Here is a 25,265-nt window from a genome sequence, read left to right as displayed (position 1 = left end):
GAAGACCACCTAATTTGAATTCATGTAACTTCTGGCTCTGAGGGTATATAAAATAGTGTGTTTCCTAGGGAACCATCAGTCCCTAACTGATGTGAAGGCCAATATAGAGGAATACGTTGCTCAGATTCCACTGGAACCTCTGCGAACAACTCCTAATCATCCCTTTTTAAGGATGCAGCACATCGTCGACGTCTCCGATGCTCATACTGGACAAACTGTGTAAGCGACGGTTAATCACAAAGTCAGTACTATGTTTATCGAATTTGTTAGTCCTGTTTTGCCCACGTCCCATTTCTGAACTGTTACTAAAGGAGACATTTATTTACGTAGCGAAAATGAGATTTTCACTCTTCTGCGGAGTTTGCGCTGACATGAAACTCCCTGGCAGATTAATACTGTGTGCCGGACCGAGATTCGAACTCAGGACCTTTGCCTTTCGCACTTGCCAACGGCATAGGTTCGGCACACAGTTTTAATATGCCAGGGAGTTTCATTTCAGCACACGCTCCACTGCAGAATGAAAATCTCATTCTGGAAACATACCCAGGTTGCAGCTAAGCCATGTCTCCGCAATATCCTTTCTTTCTGCCAGGAGTGCTAGTTCTGCAAGGTTCGCAGAAGAGCTTCTGTGAAGTTTGGAAGGTAGGAGACGAGGTACTGGCGGAACTGAAGCTATGAGGACGGGTAGTGAGTTATGCGTCGGTAGCTCAGGTGGTAGAGCACTTCCATGCGAAAGGCAAAGGTCCCGATTTCTAATCCGCGACCGGCACGAAGTTTTAATCTACCAGGAAGTTTCATTTATTTACGCGTTTCTTGCATTCACGACGGCACATTTGTACCTGGTAGCCAAAACTGGAACTAACTAGCGTAAATCGGTTCTGAATTAACGCATTAGATCATCTATTGTGTTTCGTTGTCATACGATAATCAGAGCCCACATTAGAATTCAGTGAGTGACAGCGCTGTAAATATAAAACCATGCGGTAGTAAGTGGTAGTTTTTTCCTTGCAGTATTCTGTGGAAGGTGTCATCGTGAATACTTTCGAAAACATTTAAAATTATCTTCAAATTTCGTTGGAAGTCACTAAATGCTCTTATTGCCAAATACTGTGTGAATGTAATCTGAGTAAAAGCCGTGCAAGGGGTTATATTACCTCCAGATATAAATCTATATTAACATTTTTATTTCACGTTTTGTGTTGAGCCTTTAATGTAAGATTGTGATTGTTAATAGGTGGATTAAGAAAGCACTGTAAATTTTAATAGTCGTTCAAGAAGTGTATTAAATAGGAAAATCGAAGTTCTGTTGCCTATGGAAGGCGTTAGTCAGGCAACCTGCAACTTGGATTGGATGACCAGCTGACTGTTTTAGCCATTTAGATTGCTGTAAGGAGTTTACCAGGGCCTTGACGCAGTGGATTCACTGATTCCCGTCAGGTCACCGAAGTTAAGCGCTGTTGGGCGTGGCTGGCACTTGAATGGGTGACCATCCGGGCCGCCCTGCGTTGTTGTCATTTTTCGGGGTGCACTCAGCCTCGTAACACCAATTGAGGGGCTACTCGACCATATAGTAGCGGCTCCGGTCAAAGAAAACCATCATAACGACCGGAAGAGCGGTGTGCTGGCCACAAACCCCACCTATCTGCATTCTCAGTGAGGATGACACGGCGGTCGGATGATCCCGATGTGGCACATGTGGCCTGATGACCGAGTGCTTTTTACAGAATGGACACAACCTGTCGGTACAAGGTGTTCTAATACATTGCAACGCCTGCATTATTAAGAATAACGTTGCAACAGTCCTACGAATATCAATGCATATCCAAAGCTACATTGAATTGTCCTTCTTAACCACACAGGAACTGTAATTTCAAGTTTATCCGCCGATATGAGGCTGTAACTATCAGTTACAATGACCTAATGTGTGAACGAGTACATGATGTGACGCAGGAACGACGACATTTTGAAGTTTAGGTCTGGCCACAAATCGTGCACGGATAGCCAAAGTGGTTAAGGTGACGGCTCGCGTAAAGCGGGAAATACGAGTTCGGCCCGGTCCTGCATAAATTTTCAATGTCGTCATTTCCTTATACAGCTGGCGGTTGTTGGTATTCGTAACTGCAAATACATTTCAGTTACAAGCAATTTCACCGTTATATTCAACCTCTGGTCACCTGAATAGTTTAGTTACTTCTAACGCGCTACCCTCAGATAATCTGCTGAGAGATAAAAATATTGGTATGAGAAACACTACGAAACTAAATTACAAATCAAACTAAACCGCGTACATAACTATACACACTTGAGTAGTAGCTCCGTCAGCTGATTTGCTAGTTGAGGAGCTCAGAACCTGAAGATACTTGAGTATTTCGCACAATGATAGAACAATGTTCCAGCTTTTAGCATTTTAGCGTTCAAATAGCCACTCTGGACACTCATAATTCAGTCAGCGAATCGCATTAAAATGACTGAACGCTCAACAGTCAAAATAAGTAAAATATTGCGGCCCTGGATGCAGCTGAAATCTGCTGCAATATTCAGTCCGCTGAGAAAGCTTCAAGAAACACATCGTACTTTCCTGTGCTTGGAATTAACTTCACAGCGGTGCTTCAATCCAAGACTTGACAGTAATTTTTAGTCTCTTCCTGTAGTGTTGCGCCAGCCAGCTCGTTACCGGCGGGCAGAGGTGATTCTCTGCAGTGAGGGCTTGTAAAAGTTAGCCCCTCTACTGCAGAGCTCGCTAATTATCTCGTACACGTAGAACAGCCGCGAGGAGCGCGAAAATTACTCCGTCTCCGTGACTGCGGTCTGGCACAGCGCAGCGTGGGAAGTGCGTGGCGGCGCGGCTTGGCGAGTGGGTCGCGTGACGTCAGAGGTCGTTGGGAGGGGGCAGACAACGGCTAGACTGGCGCCAGGGCGCCACCCCCACATCCGCTGCCGCCGCCACACCCCCACGAGCCGACGTCCGCCTCTCTAGTTTCTTTTATTCCTACGGATTTTCGTTTATTCTTTTCTCTTCAATTTATGCGTGGTGAAAACAGCGTCATCTAATTCTATGACTACCGTGTACGTGATGAAAGAGACCTCCATCAATAAAAGTTTGAAGACTTTCAACGAAACTTTCTGAGGGTTTCGAAATGAGATGCTCTTGGTCTCTGATGGCTAGTTACAAAGTAATGGCACTTTGATTCCTTAGCACTATACATAGCAACTGTATTCTACGGTATTTCATTTCTAACTCCAAAATTCTTTGTATGTGTTTTCAACTGAGAATGTCTGCAAAACGGTGCAATTGGCGACAATGTGAGCTGTTTATCTAGTTAAAGCAAATGTGTTCCTTTCACTTACTGTACTTGCTGTTATCGACTATAGTATCCACCGTACCCTTCACTCTGCAGACTGCATCGAGTTGTACTGGGATTTGTTTAACCCTCCGTTGCTCGCACCGATGACACTAGTCATCCACATGACTTTCCCGCTCAGTTTTGTCTGACAGGGCTGCATTGAGTTCGCCCCATTTTCAGTACCTTTCTGTTAACTTTCCGTCTGCTAGCTCCAATCATTGTTGGCTTTTCAAATACATTGTTTACGACACATTATTATAGTCTGGAGGACACTGGTCATACACGCGAGCTCTGCTGCCACAATCTGAAACAAAGTGAATCTGTATTACTTTATTGCTTTGCTAGATCTTTCATGTGCGTAAGTTTAGACGTATTGAAACTGATTGCAGTTACCTTCCGTGTTACCTAGCATTCCCTTTATTTTTAGATTGTGGAAGAAATGTCAAAGGCAAAAAAATCTGGGACAGAGTTTAGAAGAGATCCTTAGGTATGGTTGGAATGGTTCAATGTGCTGAGTGATAAAGATTTTCGCAGTGAGCTCTGACTCAAAGACTGAGGATTGTGTTCATGAAAGCGGGCATGATTCTGGGACAGAACAACAAGTGCCAGAAAGTGATGAATATGAGTCACAGGAAGAAGTAACTCAAGACGATGCATTTTTTGCAGGTAAAGATGGAATAACTAAACGGAGGAAAAATAAATGTCCTACCAATGTTGGCCGGCCGGAGTGGCCGTGCGGCTCTAGGCGCTACAGTCTGGAACCGCGCGACCGCTACGGTCGCAGGTTCGAATCCTGCCTCGGGCATGGATGTGTGTGATGTCCTTAGGTTAGTTAGGTTTAAATAGTTCTAAGTCCTAGGGGACTGATGACCTCAGTAGTTAAGTCCCATAGTGCTCAGAGCCATTTGAACAATTTTTTGAACCAATGTTAAAAACAGATCTTGTAATATTATTACGCATTTGCCTGCACCAAAAAATCAAGCTCGTATAAAAAAAGACAGAAATAGAAATTCTGAATTTGTTCTTGGATGAAAACACAATAAGCATTATCGTAACATGCACTAATATATACATGAGTGAAGTTCGTGGTAACTTCTCTAGGGAAAGGGATGCGATAGAGATCACAGCTTTCATTGGTTTGTTATATCTGTGTGGATCTTTGAGATGTTCTAGGAAGGGTATATCGAAATTATGGGATAACTGAAAGGGAAACGGACTTCAAACAAGTTATTTATGCCTAAGTGAAAACCGATTCAGGTTTCTGTTGAGGTGTCTGAGGTTTGGTAATATCCGTGATAGAGGTGTTCGCAGAGAGATCGACAAGTTGGCTGCTATCATAGAGGTACTCGAACTATTCATGAATAATTGCCAAAAATATTTTTCACCTAGTGAATATCTTACTGTTGACGAACAGCTTTTGGCATTTAGAGGAAATTGCCCATTCAAGCAACAGTCGGCATTGAAACATATGGCAAACAGTATCGTCTCTGCATGAACCCCCAACTTAAAATAAACCTCCATAAATGTCCCAGATGAGCCATTGAGTCCGCAGACGATGGTATAAGAGGCGTATCAGTATGGCTGGTCGTGCTTTTCCATCCTAGTTTTGCGGAGAGTAAGACAATTCGGACACTACCTTAGTGAGTCGGCAGATAGCATTCTTTCTACCTGTTTTGCCGAGAAGCTCTCGAAGTTTATGTCCCTCACACAAGCAATATCAGTACTGTCGTGTTCAATGTAAATTCTACTTCCTGTGATGGATCGGGAAGCTGTATTATTCGGAATAACGTCGAAAGGGGATACCATTATGATGAATGTATTTTCCAAACATCATAAACTCATAATATCGACACAGTTAGTGATGTTTAACAGAAAAATTGCAATTTCTTGAGAGCATGGTTTTACGACAGGACTACACTCCTGGAAATGGAAAAAAGAGCACATTGACACCGGTGTGTCAGACCCACCATACTTGCTCCGGACACCGCGAGAGGGCTGTACAAGCAATGATCACACGCACGGCACAGCGGACACACCAGGAACCGCGGTGTTGGCCGTCGAATGGCGCTAGCTGCGCAGCATTTGTGCACCGCCGCCGTCAGTGTCAGCCAGTTTGCCGTGGCATACGGAGCTCCATCGCAGTCTTTAACACTGGTAGCATGCCGCGACAGCGTGGACGTGAACCGTATGTGCAGTTGACGGACTTTGAGCGAGGGCGTATAGTGGGCATGCGGGAGGCCGGGTGGACGTACCGCCGAATTGCTCAACACGTGGGGCGTGAGGTCTCCACAGTACATCGATGTTGTCGCCAGTGGTCGGCGGAAGGTGCACGTGCCCGTCGACCTGGGACCGGACCGCAGCGACGCACGGATGCACGCCAAGACCGTAGGATCCTACGCAGTGCCGTAGGGGACCGCACCGCCACTTCCCAGCAAATTAGGGACACTGTTGCTCCTGGGGTATCGGCGAGGACCATTCGCAACCGTCTCCATGAAGCTGGGCTACGGTCCCGCACACCGTTAGGCCGTCTTCCGCTCACGCCCCAACATCGTGCAGCCCGCCTCCAGTGGTGCCGCGACAGGCGTGAATGGAGGGACGAATGGAGACGTGTCGTCTTCAGCGATGAGAGTCGCTTCTGCCTTGGTGCCAATGATGGCCGTATGCGTGTTTGGCGCCGTGCAGGTGAGCGCCACAATCAGGACTGCATACGACCGAGGCACACAGGGCCAACACCCGGCATCATGGTGTGGGGAGCGATCTCCTACACTGGCCGTACACCACTGGTGATCGTCGAGGGGACACTGAATAGTGCACGGTACATCCAAACCGTCATCGAACCCATCGTTCTACCATTCCTAGACCGGCCAGGGAAACTTGCTATTCCAACAGGACAATGCACGTCCGCATGTATCCCGTGCCACCCAACGTGCTCTAGAAGGTGTAAGTCAACTACCCTGGCCAGCAAGATCTCCGGATCTGTCCCCCATTGAGCATGTTTGGGACTGGATGAAGCGTCGTCTCACGCGGTCTGCACGTCCAGCACGAACGCTGGTCCAACTGAGGAGCCAGGTGGAAATGGCATGGCAAGCCGTTCCACAGGACTACATCCAGCATCTCTACGATCGTCTCCATGGGAGAATAGCAGCCTGCATTGCTGCGAAAGGTGGATATACACTGTACTAGTGCCGACATTGTGCATGCTCTGTTGCCTGTGTCTATGTGCCTGTGGTTCTGTCAGTGTGATCATGTGATGTATCTGACCCGAGGAATGTGTCAATAAAGTTTCCCCTTCCTGGGACAATGAATTCACGGTGTTCTTATTTCAATTTCCAGGAGTGTATATCGGGAGGCAACCTTTCGGTGACTGGCGGCTATGGAACGCAGCCTGTACCTCGTCGTTATACTCGTAATATTTCGTAGCCTTTCATATGTTTTCGTTAGCTTAAACATTATTCATTTATTTGTTAAGGTTATCGATTTCTCGCGTTGTAACATTATTATAAGGTAGTACCTATGACACGTAGGCTTCTCCTAATATTTGTATTGGAAAAAGCGACTTTTATTAGCAAATACATATTAACCATAATGACTCGCTTCCTGTCAGAATAGCTGTACTTTCCTAGGTACCTCGCTGCTGACGTAACCGGCGTTCCCGCGTCTAGTAAAGCGCCTCACACCGTCATCTACTGGAAACGTCATATGGTGCACTGTCATCTTTAATTGACGTAGGGATATTAGTCTCGACTGTGTGCATTCTGCAATACCGCTTTACCCACACTGCGTGCTACATGGTATCCACAGACACGATACAGATGTGTAATAGGGCAAAATAAGGAAATAAAATGTGGCTTAAACAGAAGGGGTACATTACATCTTGGTTCAAATGGCTCTGAGCACTATGGGACTTAACATCTGAGGTCAGGTGCCCCTAGAACTTAGAACTACTTAAACCTAACTAACTTAAGGACATCGCACACATCCATGCCCGAGGCAGGATATCAACTTGCGACCGTAGTGGTCGCGCGGTTGCAGACTGTAGCGCCTAGAACCGCTCGGCCACTCCTGCCGGCCCTTACATCTTCTCAATAGTCACTCTGAATATCGTCTTGATCTGTGTATCCACAACGTGCCAAATTATTCTTTGAGTGCCAACTCCAATCATCAGTCAGTTCAGGGATTTCCAAGTCGTCCATATCTCATCATAGCCAGGAGGTAGAGTTTCTGAAACTCATATCCAGTCATGGAGAAGGTTGGTCATAACCCTCCATAGTTGCAACTTAACTTTTTCAGCAGTTGTTCTAAGCGCCGTCGATGTTCTAACAAGGGAACCTCCCCATCGCACCCCCCTCAGATTTAGTTATAAGATGGCACAGTGGATAGGCCTTGAAAAACTGAACACAGATCAATCGAGAAAACAGGAAGAAATTGTGTGAAACTATGAAAAAAAAAGCAAAATATACGAACTGAGTAGTCCATGTCTAAGATAAGCAACATATAGGATACAGTGAGTAAAGGAGCGCCGTGGTCCCGTGGTTAGCGTGACTAGCTGCGGATCGAGGGGTCCTTGGTTCGAGTCTTGCCTCGATTGAAAATTTTACTTTCTTTATTTTCGCAAAGTTATGATCTGTCCGTTCATTCATTGACGTCTCTGTTCACTGTAATAAGTTTAGTGTCTGTGTTTTGCGACTGCACCGCAAAACCGTGCGATTAGTAGACGAAAGGACGTGCCTCTCCAATGGGAACCGAAAACATTTGATCGCAAGGTCATAGGTCAACCGATTCCTCACAGGAAAACACGTCTGATATATTCTATACGCCACTGGTGACGGCATGTGCGTCGCATGACAGGAATATGTTGTCGACCCACCTAATTTGTACACTTGGCGAATGGGTAAAAGGATTCTTCTACCTAGCCCGATTTAGGTTTTCTTGTGGATGTGATAATCACTCCCAAAAAAGTGATAAAAACATAAGAGTTTGTCACGTAAACTGAAAATAAAAAATTAAAGTTTTCGTTCGAGGAAAGGCTTGAACCCACGACCCCACGTCCCACAGCTGCTCACGCTAACCATTGAACCACGGCGCTCATTTGCTTACACATTCCTAGATGTTGCATATCTTGTGCATGGACTACTCAGTTTGTATATTTTGTTTATTTTTTCATAGTTCCACACAACTTCTTCCTGTTTTCTCGATTGATCTGTGTTCAGTTTTTCAAGGCCTATCCACTGTGCCAACTTATAACTAAATCTGAGGGGGGTGCGATGGGGAGGATCCTTTGTAAGGAAACTCATTCTAGACTTCAGTTGTTGATGGTGCGGATCGTGCCCTTGCAGAGGATACTTTATCTCCTGCTCCACTTACTTTCTTTGCTTATACGCAGCTGTTTCTCCTCGAACAGGAGGTGGTGATATTTAATAAATTTTATCCATAGTAGATGCTGTTGAACTCCGTGAGTGTTACTTTATTGGGTATAGAAAAATTTCCACTACCAGTCACAATAAAATGTTATTTGTTTGTCACACGACCGGTTTCGGGCTTGTGCCCGTCCTCGGGTGTTTATACATTCATGTAAAGGTTTATATTACTCGATATCACTGTATAAATACAAAAACAAAATATTTTCTGGTAACTAAACAGATACAAGTGGAGCAATTGTAAGTGTCAAGGCAAAATTTATCAAAAATATATCTGTGCTTATATAATGATGAAGCATCATTATTATAGTTACGCTGTGGGTAGAGTTTTGCCACTTAGTTGCACACTTGTCATTATTTTCACATCCATATTTTAGTTTTATAAATTTTAGCCGCATATTTCGCTGTTAAGAAGTGCACTCGTGAAATACACTGTGTTTACATGCAAACATGTGAGCTATAGTCAAAGAAAATAGATGTAGTAGGCGTAAAGATGTTGCTCATACAGGAACATGTATGTTATGGTCAAAGAACTTAGCCATAGGAAGTGCAGTATGTAAGTAGGCTGTTTAAGTTTTTTTATTTGTAACGCCACCTCTGTATGAAAATCACTGGCTGTGCTGTGTGCAGTCTGTGGCTAGTTTTGCATTGTTGTCTGCCATTGTAGTGTTGGGCAGCGGCAGCTGGATGTGAACAGCGCGTAGCTTTGTGCAGTTGGAGGTGAGCCGCCAGCAGTGGTGGATGTGGGGAGAGAGATGGCGGAGTTTTGAAATTTGTCATGAACTGCTATATTTATATATGATGATATCAAGGTAAATACATTGTTTGTTCTCTATTAATATCTTTCATTTGCTAACTATCCCTATCAGTAGTTAGTGCCTTCAGTAGTTTGAATCTTTTATTTAGCTGGCAGTAGTGGCGCTCGCTGTATTGCAGTAGCTTGAGCAGCGAAGATTTTTGTGAGGTAAGTGATTTGTGAAAGGTATAGTTTAATGTTAGTCAGGGCCATTCTTTTGTAGGGAATTTTGAAAGTCAGATTGCGTTGCGCTAACAAAATATTGTGTGTCAGTTTAAGCACAGTCATGTATAATTGTTCAAAGGGGACGTTTCAGTAGGCGTAAAGATGTTGCTCATACAGAAACATGTAGGTTATGGTCAAAGAACTTAGCCATAGGAAGTGCAGGGATGTTCACATATAGAAACGTAAAAAGCTATTATAGACTGCGAAGTTTACTGATACACATTATTAAAGTTTTTTGATTCACATTTTTGTCAGAGAACTTAGTTCTAGGAAGTACAAGTGGAGATAGGATTTGTTTGTAAGTGAGTCTGGTGAGTTAGAGCTGTGGATATAAATTTCTAGCTCATCAAGCAGATCATTTTCTTTCCTTTGTTGACAATGTGTAGTAATTGTAGGTTGTCTGTAATGGCTGTGGCTGCGTGACCATGGTCTTTTAGATGCATCGTAAAGGTGGATTTACTAAAATTATTAGCTGGAAGGCATCCATATACTCATGGTATCTTATAGTGAAACTCCTTCCACTTTGACCTATATAGAACTCTGGGCCATTGTCACATATAAATCTTAAATACTTGATTTGTGGTGGCACTGGTTATTTGTCTTACTGTTGTGGATGATGTGCTGTGCTGTTGTAACTTGTTGTTAGTGCTGAAAGAAATTTGAATACTAGTTTTCTGAAAGAGGTTGTCTATTTGGTATGAAATTTTACCTATAAATAATATGTTGGCAAATGTGTTTTTTCCTGCTTCTGAATCTGATTTGGGAGGAGTGTATTTTTTCTTTTTGATTTTATTGTTAAGTTTATCAATTGCATTTGGTATGTACCCATTTCTACATGCAATTTCTTCGATAATGTTAATTTCTTTTTGGTCATCATGGAGGCTGAGTGGGATTTTATGTATATGATTAAGTGTGGACCTGAAGAATGCCATTTTGTGTTGTACTGGATAGCATGAGGAGTTGTTAATAACAAGGTCACTAGTGGCGGGTTTTCGCAAATCTGGAAGACATGTTTCCTGTTTACATTATATATTGTAAGGCGGAGAAATCTGATGACTTTATCTACTTGATGTATGCTGCTGAGGCCTTTAGCTTGTTACTCGATCTCCTCAGCTGTACCACAGTACAAGATGATAGTATCATCGACATACTTATAGTTGTATTTTATTTTCATTTCAAGTGAACAATCTGATCTGAAAAATTTATTTTCTATGTGGTTAATGCAAGTATCTGCAACTATTCCCGCCAAACTACTGCCCATTGCAAGACCATCTTCTTGTTTGTAAATTTTGTTATTAAAAGTAAAATAATTGCGTGATAGGACTAGTTCTAGCAAGTCAATGAGTTCATATATCTCACCCTTGGTTAGCTTTTTGTTATCTAATAGGTTATTTTTAAATATCTGAATAGTGTCATGTTGGTGTAAAGGTTTACTATGTCTACTGAAGCAAATTTGGCACCCTCTGGTATTGATAGGTCTTTGATACGTTCAATAAGTTCATAGCAGTTTGTAATTGAAAAATCGTTTTCATAGGTATAAAAGTTCTAAGAATGTCTTTAAGTTTCTTGCTGAAAAAATATGCTGGACTGTTTCTTGAGCAGACTATGGGGTGTATAGGACAATTTTCTTCATGAATCATAGGTTGTGAATGTAGTTTTGGTGCTGATAGGTTCATGACATTTTAGAACATCAGAGTCAAATAACAGGAAGTCAGAAGGTTTCAGTAGTTTCTTAAGCTGAGCCTGAAATTTTGGTGTGCGTTCATTGCATGTTTCATGTATGTTATTATTCTGGAATAATTCTAGAGTTTTGTTGATATATTAAGATTCATACATAACAACAGCTAAGTTCCCTTTATCAGATTTGACTACCAGAGCTTTGTTTTCAGACAGTTTTCTATTAATATTCATGAGAAGTTTGGAGTCAAGTTGTTTGATTTTTTATTTTGTAAGTTTTTTATATGGTATTCCTAACTTGCAACCCAGTACTAATCTTTTCAGTATTATTTACCTTAGCTGAGTCACATGCCATTTTAGTGCTGACAATTAATTCTTTGATATTGTTGTTAGTGAGTATTTGTGGGATATTATGTATGAGACCCTTCTTAAGTAATTCAGGTCCATTTTTGTCAAATGTGATGATGGTTGAATTAATCACTCTAATGTAATACCTTTGTTCTGATGTGGGAGAAGATTTTAGTTGTTGCAATTTGTTAGGGTTGAGTGCAAGTAATACCAGCAAAATAAACATGTAGGTGAATGTAAAAATAACTGAGGATGGGCAACAAACCAGGAAGTGGCCGTGTGACAAATAAATAACCTTTTATTGAGACTGGTAGGTAGTGATATTCATGCAAGGTGGAAAAAGCCATTCGATTGGAGCGAATTTTAGCAAACAAGTATTATTACCCAGGTGTAATTGAGAGGGTCTCTACAAGGGAGACGTACTTGAGGACAATATTCTGGAAATGGAAGAGAATGAATATGAAGACGAAATAGGAGATACAATACTCTGTGAAGAGTTTGACAGACCACTGAAAGACCTGTGTCGAAACAAGGCCCCGGGAGTAGACAACATTCCATTATAACTACTGACAGTCTTGGGAGAGCCAGTCCTGACAAAACTCTACCATTTGGTGAGCAAGATGTATGAGACAGACGAAATTCCCTCAGACTTCAAGAAGAATAATTCCAGTCCCAAAGAGAGCAGGTGTTGACAACTGTGAAAATTACCGAACAATCAGTTTAATACGCCACAGCTGCAAAATACTAACGCGAATTCCTTACAGACGAATGGAAATACGAGTAGAAGCCAACCTTGGGGAAGATCAGTTCGGATTCCGTAGAAATATTGGAACACGTGAGGCAATACTGACCTTACGACTTATCTTAGAAGAAAGATTAAGGAAAGGCAAACCTACATTTCTAGCATTCTTAGACTTAGAGAAAGCTTTTGTCAATGTTGACTGGAATTCTCTTTCTCAAATTCTAAAGGTGGCAGGGGTAAAATGCAGGGAGCGAAAGGGTACCAGATAGCAGTTATAAGAGTCAAGGGACATGAAAGGGAAGCAGCGGTTGGGAAGGGAGTGAGGCAGGGTTGTAGCCTCTCCCCAATGTTATTCAATCTGTATATTGAGCAAGCAGTAAAGGAAACAAAAGAAAAATTCGGAGTAGGTATTAAAATCCATGGAGAAGAAATAAAAACTTTAAGGTTCGCCGACGATATTGTAATTCTGTCAGAGGCAGCTAAGGACTTGGAAGACCAGTTGAACGGAATGGACAGTGTCTCGAAAGGAGGGTATAAGATGAACATCAACAAAAGCAAAACGAGGATAGTGGAATGTAGTCGAATTAAGTCGGGTGATGCTGAGGGAATTAGATTACGAAATGAGACAAAGTAATAGAGGAGTTTTGCTATTTGGGGAACAAAATAACTGATGATGGTCGAAGTAGAGAGGGTATAAAATGTAGACTGGCAATGGCAAGGAAAGCGTTTCTGAAGAAGAGAAATTTGTTAACATCGAGTATAGATTTAAGTGTCAGGAAGTTATTCCTGAAAGTATTTGTATGGAATGTAGCCATGTATGGAAGTGAAACATGGACGATAAATAGTTTGGACAAGAAGAGAATAGAAGCTTTCGAAATGTGGTGCTACAGAAGAATGCTGAAGATTAGATGAGTAGATCATATAACTAATCAGGAGGTATTGAACAGAATTGTGGAGAAGAGGATTTTGTGGCACAACTTGACAAGAAGAAGAGACCGGTTGGTAGGACATGTTCTGAGGCATCAAGGGATCACAAATTTAGCATTGGAGGGCACTGTGGAGGGTAAAAATCGTAGAGGGAGACCAAGAGATGAATACACTAAGCAGATTCAAACTAGGCTTGCACAGGATAGAGTAGCATGGAGAGCTGCATCAAACCAGTCTCAGAACTGACGCCCACAACAACAACAATTGAGAGCTATGTCGTTCGACATGAGTTCAATCACGCCAAACAGTACATGTGTACCCTGCCACAGAATAGTATAGTGCTATTGCAGATGTTTGCATAGTTTCAATTTGACTACAGCACTGTTATCCGGCGAGTTTCGCAGAAGATCGTTGCTGGTGAATACTTTTGACTCACAGGCCATGCTTTGCTTCTTGAAAGTAATCGATCTATCAAGTATCACTCCTAGGTACTATGGGGCCTTAAAGTGTTACAGTTCCACAACTCGCCATATTATCTTTAATTTTCAATGAGCCTCCCTGTCTCTCACATGAAAAGCACACACTTGTGCCTTTGTGGGATCTGTTTTAGGTTGGTTTGTGTTGCAGTAGCTGGAAAAAATATTTAAGGTCATTTGCGAGCATCTTCTCCACTGATTCAAAATGGTGCTCTGGGTTGCTAAAGCTAGGCCATCACTAATAAAGAAGCTCTGCTATTGGATGATAGGGGTTGCTAATTCTAGCATGGATTGAACAGAACTGGAGCCAGAAAACTTCCCTGTGCAAGGCCATACTCCTCTAGTCTCCATCGGCTATATCGCTGTTGTAAATCGATGAAGAACTTGCGAGTCTGAAAACGTGTGCGACTGAGTGTAGTTAGGTTAAGATCCTCGGTCAGTTGTAGACATTGGCTTGTAATAGGTGGTAGTAGTGTGAATTTGTAGGTTGGGGCTCATTTTGTTCAAGGGAAAGAATGACAAAAAATAAAATAAAATAAAATCCCTTCAGAATTTCGTGGTCTATGTCATTCTTCCTATAGAAAAAATAATCCTCAACTGACCAATTTTTCCTACTTTCTTACTTTCAACTCCTTCACCTGTACCTAATAATAACAAAAAGTAAATAAGCAGGGAAATAACCAATTTTAGGTGTATGTATTTATGAAGGTTACAAGGTTTCCAAGAATTTGACACCCTGCATAAGCATTGTCTTAGTAGCCACAATTTACTTTATATCGTTTGTTTTATTTTATATACTTTTATATTTTATCAGTAGTAGGTGCATATCTTGAGCGCACACAGGAGCTCTTTCATCAGAATACTACTTGTGAGATGAGAAATGCAATAGCTGGAGCTGTCAAGCATACTGGGGAGAAAACAAGAATTGGTGCCAGCAGAGGGGCGAGCAAGACTAATAATAAAAAATTTCAAATAAATTAAAATTCCAACTCATAAAACCCATTATGGTTATTTTTCATTTTCTCTAATCCATTGTATCTCAGTTTAACATGTGCATGTTCAAAAAGCTGAAAATCGCAGTTAGTTATTAATTTAAATATCTGTCTTGTAAAAGAACATTAAACTCAATATAAGGTAACAAACAAATTTTTCTCCATAACTGGTATTAAGATACTTACATCTAGTAATGTTCTACAGAACATTTACTTCTAGACCACTAATCTTTTGAAACAAATTGAAAATGTTTATTGCTCCACTTAGTTAGAAATATTTTTTATTAATAAATATGAAGTTTTGGTTTGAAATTTACTGCTTAAAAAAATAATTTCTTTCTTCTGAAGTCTTGTCTTCTTTGAAGAAACCATGGGCTACACCAACCTGGATTTTTAAAAAATTATTCAGCATTTCAGCAGGATTAAAACAATGAAATGCCATTGATAAATACTTTGTGAACCGAAACACACTCACTGAGCTAACCACACAAGGCATTGTTAGCTGCTTTAATTTTATATTGCAAGTAGTGTGAATGGAGCAAATGGAAGTTGTGGTCCTATTATTTAGAGGTAGAATGGTGAAATATTAGTCAGCCATGGGGTCCAGATGCCACCTGATGGCTTTGCTTTTTTTGTCAGCCAAATACTAACTGATTTTAAGAATTCAAAAACCTAGCATAATCTGTATGAAAAGTGCTACCCAGAGAAGTTATCTTCTAATTGACACAATAAAGTTTTTAGTCTATCTTGATTTGCATAGGAAATATAATTAAAATTTTCAGTTAATATTCTGTGTTGTGTAGCATGTGTCATATTTTTATTTCCACCCATAATTACATAAGCGATGGACTCTACAGGAATTTTATCATTAAAGGACGCACAAAATTTCATCGTTGTTTCTTCAGTGGTAGTTCCATTCTTTTAAAAAAATCATATTTATGACATAAACTGGATAATTTGTTATGAAATGATATAGGTTCATTCAAAAAATCCCTTTCAACTGTGTAACTCATCTAAAATCTTTGAAAGATCCCAAAGCTTATTTGATGCAGCTAAGTTCCACATATCTTGCAGAGAAATTTAATTTCTTCCATTCTTAAGATACAGTGTAAGTAATTTAACATGGTCAAATAATGATGAATCAATTAACAGATGCTTCAGTTAATTTGTCAGAAATGTAACAAATATGAAGAAAGGGATATCAGATTATGCTCAGTTATAGAAATTCGTACTACCTAACAATTCTTCTTACCACTTAATGCAGCGAATTCCACTTTTTTTATTCGTAAAAGATTCACTAAATTCCCTGTTTTTTAAATATTTTCAAGCTCATAACTATGTTCATACTTTACTATAGGTACACAAAATCTCCACAAATCCTACAACAACCCTAAATTCATTTGCAAGATTATCTTATATTTAAAATCCCACAACATTGTAATCAGACTGTCTAGAATATTATCTCTAGCAATTGAAGAGCATGTAAAAATTACAGAAAGATTTTCCGCAGATGTGACCTTATAATCTTTGAAAAATCCATCGAGGATTTCAGGTGGATGAAGCACCTCATTTTCATTGCTTATTATTTTTCCATTGCCAGTGTAACACCTTCCTTGCTTATTTTATCAGCAAGACATTAAGTCAAGTACAACAAATATCATGAGGAAATAAAAGGATCTTCTGTACTAGATAAAATATTATTTCGATTATTTCCTTTCTGTATAGTTATAAAATCAAATAGCTTTGGCACACAACAATCGATGAAATTTTTCTTGGATTTTCTGTCACATGTTGGGTACTCTGATATATCAGTTTTAACAGTCTTAAAGTTTCTTTAGAATTGAGCATGATTAGAATGAAGCAACCACCTCCTAAACTGATGTCAATTCACTGTCTTGGAGCGATCCATCTCCTATGTGGATGTTAATTTCTGTGTTCTCGTTAGGAACGTTTAGGTTATATTTATATTCCTCACTGACAGGGAATGAATAAAACTGACAGCTTTCAAAGTTTTTCATTTTATCAGGATCAAATTCTAATTGGCATTTCTAAAACAACTGTCACACAGGCACCACTGAAGTCCATTAAATTATTATATTCATCAGTTATAGTTGTATCTAAATCTTTAATTTTATTGTGAACTGGAATATGTACAGGATAATGTGGTTCATAAGCTAGTGGTCCACCAAGTTCAGCATTAGACTTGAATGAAGCAATAATATAAGTTTCTTGAGGAAGGTGATCAGTGTGTTTCACAAACATTCCTGCAGTCAAATTAAAATTCATGTTGATTCATTTGAATGAAATAATTTTAGGAATATAGCTGGCAACAGTCTTTTCATTAGCAACAACAGTTTGTCCACTAAATCGAAACACACTTCTAATATGATCATATTTGTCCATAAACATCTCAATAATAACTCTATTTAAAATTTCATATGTCTTCATGTGAATATTAGGCATTTACCAATGAGTAAATTTATCTAAGCTTTTCAAAGCATATTGACCAATAGTAATTTCAAACTGTCTCTCTGTCATAATACAATTCATTATTTTTCAACTTAATATTTGGAGTTAAAAAGGTTATTTGAAAACCAAGTAATGCAACATTACTATGTCAGCTCATATAGGTACAGCCAGTTCTTTTTAGAATAGATAACTTACCACTCAACTGAAATAGGTGACTCATTCACTACTAACAAGAATATTATTAATAAAATGAAAACTGATTCTGAACCAAAAATAAGAATTCCAGAAAAGAAAAGGAAAAAACTAGTAGGGAAAGCACATGCCTAATTATAATCAATGTGCAATAACAGGGCCAAGAAGATGTGCAAAAACGATATTAATGATTGAAAATTATATGCTAGCTCTGGGACAGTTGAACTTCTTTTTTTTTTTTACTGTAAAACTTTAGATCAACCAGAATATCAAGATTTTATAAAAGCATGCAAAAACTAGAAAACAAAAATAATGAGAAGATTTCTACTTCTATTGAAAATAGTGATGAAACCATATTACTGGATCCATGTCAAGATAATTAGATTGTAGTATTCGTTTATTTCACTCTTGGAAATCAGGATGTGGTTAGAAAATATGTTACCAGTGACAGACATAAGCGAACAGATTGCTTTTATTGAGCTCAGAGAAATTTAACAATACCAAAACAGTTAGTGAAGAATAATCTACATAATTTAAAATTTATTTAGAGAATTCACTATGGGTTTGTTGATGGATACTTAAAGCTTGATAATTTTAAAGAACGTTATAGTATAAGTTGTGATGAGGATTGGTTTGACTTATTACAATAGATACAACTAGGAAGTGAAATGATAATATATACAGACATCAAATTAAAGATTTTTGTTCAACATCTAAATGTTAAATGTAAAAATGATTTCTCAACTTTTTGTCTATACTAAATGTTACAAAATATCATCCAAAAGTTGTTACAAAACCTAAACAAAATACGAAAAAAATTAAGAACTAAAGAAAGGATTCAGGCTTTGGAAACAACAAACGAAACAGAATATGAAACAAACACAAAAGGTGATCAGCCTGTTCTTGATGAAATCGAGCTCCTAAATCAAGGAACTGAAGTATTAAGTGATAATCTTCTGAAACATGTCGAAGAAAATTGAGAAGTTGAAAAAGAAGTAGCTCTATATCATGTAAATTTTACAGGACACTGAAGCCAACAGTTGGAATGGTCTGACAATAGCTCTAGTATGTCCAATTGTACATTAACTGAATCTGAAATACAAGTTGCACTGAGTAAATATGAACAAAAGGAAAAAATGCTAACACAATATGAAAGTCCACAGTTTGATTACACATTAAGTGAATCAGAAATACAAGTTGCACAATGCATAAAGAGGAAGAGAAAAACAGAAAGAAAGTTACACAATAAAGAGTATAGAGAGAGTGGCAATTAAAAAATTAACATAAGTGAAAGAATATTAAAGTCTATTAACTGTAATGAAGATAAAATTTTTTGATTAAAACCTGTTGGTTCAATTAAAGTTGTCAGTTATTTGCCAGTTGAATTCAATCAAGATAAAAATGGATGAAAAACATTCTGAAGCTATAGACAATCTGATGAATCTTTTAACTAAAAGTGTTGTATGGATGATTTAAAGACCAAATGTGATACTGTTGATTTATCAGATTATGCAGATATATTGTAACTTTAAGGGCCATTATGGTCTGATCACAATGCAAATAAAATAAAACCAAGTAAAAAGAAAAAAAGAAAAGTTCAGTAGAAGAAATTGTTACCGTCTATTTCCCAGAATTAAGATTTACAATGACAGAGCACATGTAGGCTTAATTAAAAAAAAAAAAACTGAATACATGTGGATGAATGATGTACAGAAATTAATTGGTAGATTAGCAAAAATTCATGGAGAAGCATTAGATAGAAATAAAAATTATCATAATGAAAAAGTAGAAATAACATAGTTCTTAACAAGCAAATTCAGTGATTTCATCATCAATAACCGAAAATGAATACCACAGCTGATTAGATTTTTGAATAACTTGCCACATATTTTGGAAGAGTGAAATACATGGAAAAGGATTAGTAAACAGGGCTTTAAGTAATTCTTCCTGGCAGATAAAAATGTTTGCCCGACCGAGACTCGAACTCGGGACCTTTGCCTTTCGCGGGCAAGTGCTCTACCAACTGAGCTACCGAAGCACGACTCACGCCCGGTACTCACAGCTTTACTCCTGCCAGTACCTCATCTCGTACCTTCCAAACTTTACAGAAGCTCTCCTGCGAACCTTGCAGAACTAGCACTCCTGAAAGAAAGGATATTGCGGAGACATTGCTTAGCCACAGCCTGGGGGATGTTTCCAGAATGAAATTTTCACTCTGCAGCGGAGTGTGCGCTGATATGAAACTTCCTGGCAGATTAAAACTGTGTGCCCGACCGAGACTAGAACCGAGTTCGTAGTCGCCCACCAGTATGGACCACTATCGCAAAAGTTATTGCAAAAGTGCATGAAATGTTGGTGGGGGATCACCAACTGAATGTAAGAGAAATTGCTCAAGCTGTAGTGATGTTTTATGAATTGGTATATCCCATTTTAAAAGTAGGATTGGATATAAGAAAATTGTCTGCTTGGTTGGTGCCACGACTCAAAATGCTGGATCAAAAACGCATATGAATGAATATGTCCCATTTTCAGAGCAACCAAAAATATTTCTTGCTCCGGTTTGTGATCATAGACGAAACTTGGGACCATTGCTGTACCCCAGAAACAAAATAATAATCAAAGCAATGAAAACATGTTGATTCAGATAACACAGAATCCTGCTCTCCCGTGGGAAAGGAGCAGCTGTGCTCTGCATCACTGAAGCGACTGCACCTTTCAGCACCTACCCTGCACCATCGTAAAGCTGAATTCTAACTGTCAGTGATGGTAACTGTGTAAAATAGGTTGCCATAATCTGAAATACTGTGGTCGTAACTATTTGATAAATAATTCTGGTCCTTTGGCTGTTTTCGAGCGCACATAGATCAATAGTCTGGGGCTGTTTCATGTTATATTTCACTATAGTTTGCTCTTTCAGTGCCGTGGAAGCTAATATACTAAGCTCTGACTGGTGGAGGGGTACAAACGACAACTTGCCTAGTTCTGCTATCTCGAATTCTGATTGCCTCTTTGATTTTAGTGGCCCCCGAGATTACTAGGCTGTGACTGGCTGGAAAAGGGAAGGGGAAGTGATGGGGTTATAAAACCACAACTCGGCTGTTTGCACATTCTTGGATTTTTTCCACTAGAGCAGCAGGATTAGGTCCACTATCTTGCAGTAGTACGCTATTACCCTTGGTCTAAGGGTGGTAATCAAAAAGTCCTCACTCACGGGTTATGAACATACCACAGCTCAAATTTTGATTAACAGTCAAAACTGGCGGCCGAAGACTTCCGGCATAAGAAGTCACCCTCATTCTGCCAACGGTTATGTGAGACTGCCAATAAAGGAGGAAGAATCAGCAATGATCAATGGTATGAGGATGCAGAATGCCGGCCGGGATGGCCGAGCGGTCCTAGGCGCTACAGTTTAGAACCGCGCGACCGTTACAGTCCTAGGTTCGAATCCTGCCTCGGGCATGGATGTGTGTGACGTCCTTAGGTTGGTTAGGTTTACGTAGTTCTAAGTTCTAGGGGACTGATGACCTCAGCAGTTAAGTCCCATAGTGCTCAGAGCCATTTGAACCATTTTTTTGGGATGCAGAAGGCAATGGAAACCACTGTTTTAAAGACACATAAGATGTATCTACAGGACATGAGGACTGTAACTTAAAAAGTACCAAGATGATCTCTCCATTGGAAGAAGGTTATGGAATAGGCGCCCATTCGGATCTCCGCAAGGGGACTGCCAGGGAAGAGGTGACCATGAGAAAAAGTCTGAATGACCAACGAAAGAACATTCTACCAGTCGGCGCGTGGAATGCAGAAACTTAAACGTGGCAGGGAAGCTAGAAAATCTGTAAATGAAACTGCAAAAGCTCAGTCTATATACAGTAAGCGTCAGTGAAGCGAAATGGGATGAAGACAAGGAATTCTGGTCAGATGGGTATAGGGTAATACCAACAACAGCGGAAAATCTTGTATCGGTAGAAGGATTCGTCATGAATAGGAAGGTAGGGTAGAGAGTGTGTTACTTTAAACAGTTCAGCGATGGAGTTATTTTTATCGGAATCTACAGAAAACCAACACCGACAACGGTAGTTCAGGTATACATGCCGACATCGCAAGCTGAAGATGAGGAGATAGAGAAAGAATATGAGGACACCGAAAGAGTAATACGGTACGTGAACTCAGTTGAAAATTTAACAGCCTTGGCGGACTGGAATGCAATTTTAGGGGAAGGAGTAGAAGAAATGGTTACTAGAGACTACGGGCTTGGGACTGGGAATGGAAGAGGAGAAAGGCTAACTGACTTCTGTAATAAATTTCAGTTAGTAATAGCGAATACACTGCTGAAGAATAACAAAAGAAGCAGGTATAGTTGAAAAAGGCCGGGTGATACGAGAAATATCAGTCAGATTACATCGTGATCAGGCAAAGATTCTGAAATCATGTACTGGATGGTCGGGCATACCCAGTAGAGATCACGATGTATAGTAGGGTGAGGTTTAAGAGATTAGTCAAGGACGAATCAATACGGAAATACGCTCGTAAATGGGATATAGAAGTAGTAAGGCATGACGAGATACGCTTGAATTTCTCCAGGGTTATAGATACAGCATTAAGGAATAGCTCCGTATGCAGTACGGTTGACGAGGAATGGACATCTCTAAAAAGGCCAATCACAGGAGTTGGAAAGAACAACAAATGTACAAGGAAGGTAACTGCGAATAAACCATGGGTAACAGAAGAAATATTTCAATCTATCGATGGAAGAAGGAAGTACAAACACGTTCAGGGAAATTCAGGAATGCAGAAACACAATTCGCTGAAGAATGAAGTAAATAGGAAAAATGTGAAGAAATCGAAATAGAGGTGATTGTCGGAAGGACTGACTTAGCATTCAGGAAAGTCAAAATAACCTTCGGTGAAATTAAAAGCAAGTGTGGTAACATTAAGTGTGCAGCGGAAATTCCACTTGTAAATGCAGAGGAGAGAGCGGGTGTTGGGAAAGAGTACATTGAGGGCCTCTCACAGGGGAAAGATCTGTGTGATGTGATAGAAGAAGAAACCGGAGTCAGTTTAGAAGAAATAGATGATCCAGCATTAGAATCAAATTTAAAGAGCTTTGGTGGACATAAGCACATACACTCCTGGAAATTGAAATAAGAACACCGTGAATTCATTGTCCCAGGAAGGGGAAACTTTATTGACACATTCCTGGGGTCAGATACATCACATGATCACACTGACAGAACCACAGGCACGTAGACGCAGGCAACAGAGCATGCACAATGTCGGCACTAGTACAGTGTATATCCACCTTTCGCAGCAATGCAGGCTGCTATTCTCCCATGGAGACGATCGTAGAGATGCTGGATGTAGTCCTGTGGAACGGCTTGCCATGCCATTTCCACCTGGCGCCTCAGTTGGACCAGCGTTCGTGCTGGACGTGCAGACCGCGTGAGACGACGCTTCATCCAGTCCCAATCATGCTCAATGGAGGACAGATCCGGAGATCTTGCTGGCCAGGGTAGTTGACTTACACCTTCTAGAGCACGTTGGGTGGCACGGGATACATGCGGACGTGCATTGTCCTGTTGGAACAGCAAGTTCCCTTGCCGGTCTAGGAATGGTAGAACGACGGGTTCGATGACGGTTTGGATGTACCGTGCACTATTCAGTGTCCCCTCGACGATCACCAGTGGTGTACGGCCAGTGTAGGAGATCGCTCCCCACACCATGATGCCGGGTGTTGGCCCTGTGTGCCTCGGTCGTATGCAGTCCTGATTGTGGCGCTCACCTGCACGGCGCCAAACACGCATACGGCCATCATTGGCACCAAGGCAGAAGCGACTCTCATCGCTGAAGACGACACGTCTCCATTCGTCCCTCCATTCACGCCTGTCGCGGCACCACTGGAGGCGGGCTGCACGATGTTGGGGCGTGAGCGGAAGACGGCCTAACGGTGTGCGGGACCGTAGCCCAGCTTCATGGAGACGGTTGCGAATGGTCCTCGCCGATACCCCAGGAGCAACAGTGTCCCTAATTTGCTGGGAAGTGGCGGTGCGGTCCCCTACGGCACTGCGTAGGATCCTACGGTCTTGGCGTGCATCCGTGCGTCGCTGCGGTCCGGTCCCAGGTCGACGGGCACGTGCACCTTCCGCCGACCACTGACGACAACATCGATGTACTGTGGAGACCTCACGCCCCACGTGTTGAGCAATTCGGCGGTACGTCCACCCGGCCTCCCGCATGCCCACTATACGCCCTCGCTCAAAGTCCGTCAACTGCACATACGGTTCACGTCCACGCTGTCGCGGCATGCTACCAGTGTTAAAGACTGCGATGGAGCTCCGTATGCCACGGCAAACTGGCTGACACTGACGGCGGCGGTGCACAAATGCTGCGCAGCTAGCGCCATTCGACGGCCAACACCGCGGTTCCTGGTGTGTCCGCTGTGCCGTGCGTGTGATCATTGCTTGTACAGCCCTCTCGCAGTGTCCGGAGCAAGTATGGTGGGTCTGACACACCGGTGTCAATGTGTTCTTTTTTCCATTTCCATGAGTGTATAAAGCAGAAGAGATAGATAACATTCCATAAGAATTTCTAAAAACATCAGTGGAAGTGACAACAAAACGACTATTTACGTTGGTGTGTAGAATGTATGAGTGGCGACATACCATTTCCACACAATTCCGAAGACTGCAAGAGTTGACAGTTATGGTACAATCAGCTTAACAATTCATGCATCAAATTTACTTACAAGAACAATACAGAGAAGAATGGAATGTAAATTGAGGATGTGTTAGATGACAATCATTTTGGCTTTAGGAAAGGTAAGGGCATTAGGGGGCTAATTCTGACACTGTGACTGATAACGAAAGCAAGACTAAAGAAAAATCAAGACACTTTCATAGCATTTGTTGATCTGGGAAAAGCGTTCGACAATGTAAATTGGTGCACGATGTTCGAAATTCTGAGAAAAATAGGGGTTAGCTGTAGGGAGAGACGGATAATATATTATACATTATGTACAAGAGCAAAGACGGAATAATAAGAGTTGACAACCATGAACGAAGTGCTCGGAATAAGAAAGGTGTAATACAGGGACCTAGTTTTTCGACCCTAGTGTTTAATCTTTACATCGAAGAAGCGATGATGGAAATAAAAGAAATGTTCACGAGTGGAATTAAAATTCAAGGTGAAAGGATATCTGCGATATGATCTGCTGAAGACATTGCTATCCTAAGTGAAAGTGAAGAAGAATTAAACTATCTGCTGAATGTAATGAGCAATTTAATGTGTACAGAGTCTCCATTGAGAGTAAACCGAAGAATGACGAAAGTAATGAGAAGTACCAGAAATGAGAACAGCGAGATACTTAACGCCAGGATTGATGGTCACGAAGTAGATGAAGTTAAGCAATTTATTTCCTAGGCAGCAAATAAGCAATAACGGCCGAAGCAAGGAGGTCATTAAAAACAGACTAGTACTGATAAAAAGGGCACTGCCGGCTAAGAGAAGTCTGCTAATATCAAACACAGGCCTCAATTTGACGAAGAAATTTCTGAGAATGTACAATTGGAGCACAGAATTTGAGTAGGGAAACGTGGGCTATCCGAAAATCTGAACAGGAGAGAATCAAAGCACTTGAAATGTGGTGGTAAAGACGAATATT

At 40.8% G+C, this 25,265-nt stretch overlaps 1 non-coding gene across 1 annotated transcript; it reads right to left on the bottom strand.

Moving 5' to 3' along the window:
- Window positions 1-19,569: 19,569 nt before the first annotated feature.
- Window positions 19,570-19,644, bottom strand: Trnas-cga. Its single transcript has one exon. It is a non-coding gene; the product is annotated as a tRNA-Ser (tRNA).
- Between the last annotated feature and the right edge of the window lie 5,621 nt (window positions 19,645-25,265).

The sequence above is a fragment of the Schistocerca piceifrons genome, chromosome 7 (assembly GCF_021461385.2).
Source record: "Schistocerca piceifrons isolate TAMUIC-IGC-003096 chromosome 7, iqSchPice1.1, whole genome shotgun sequence".
Classification (NCBI taxonomy): domain Eukaryota; kingdom Metazoa; phylum Arthropoda; class Insecta; order Orthoptera; family Acrididae; genus Schistocerca; species Schistocerca piceifrons.
Note: the sequence above shows the minus strand (reverse complement) of the source record. Positions and strands in the feature narration are given on the sequence as shown.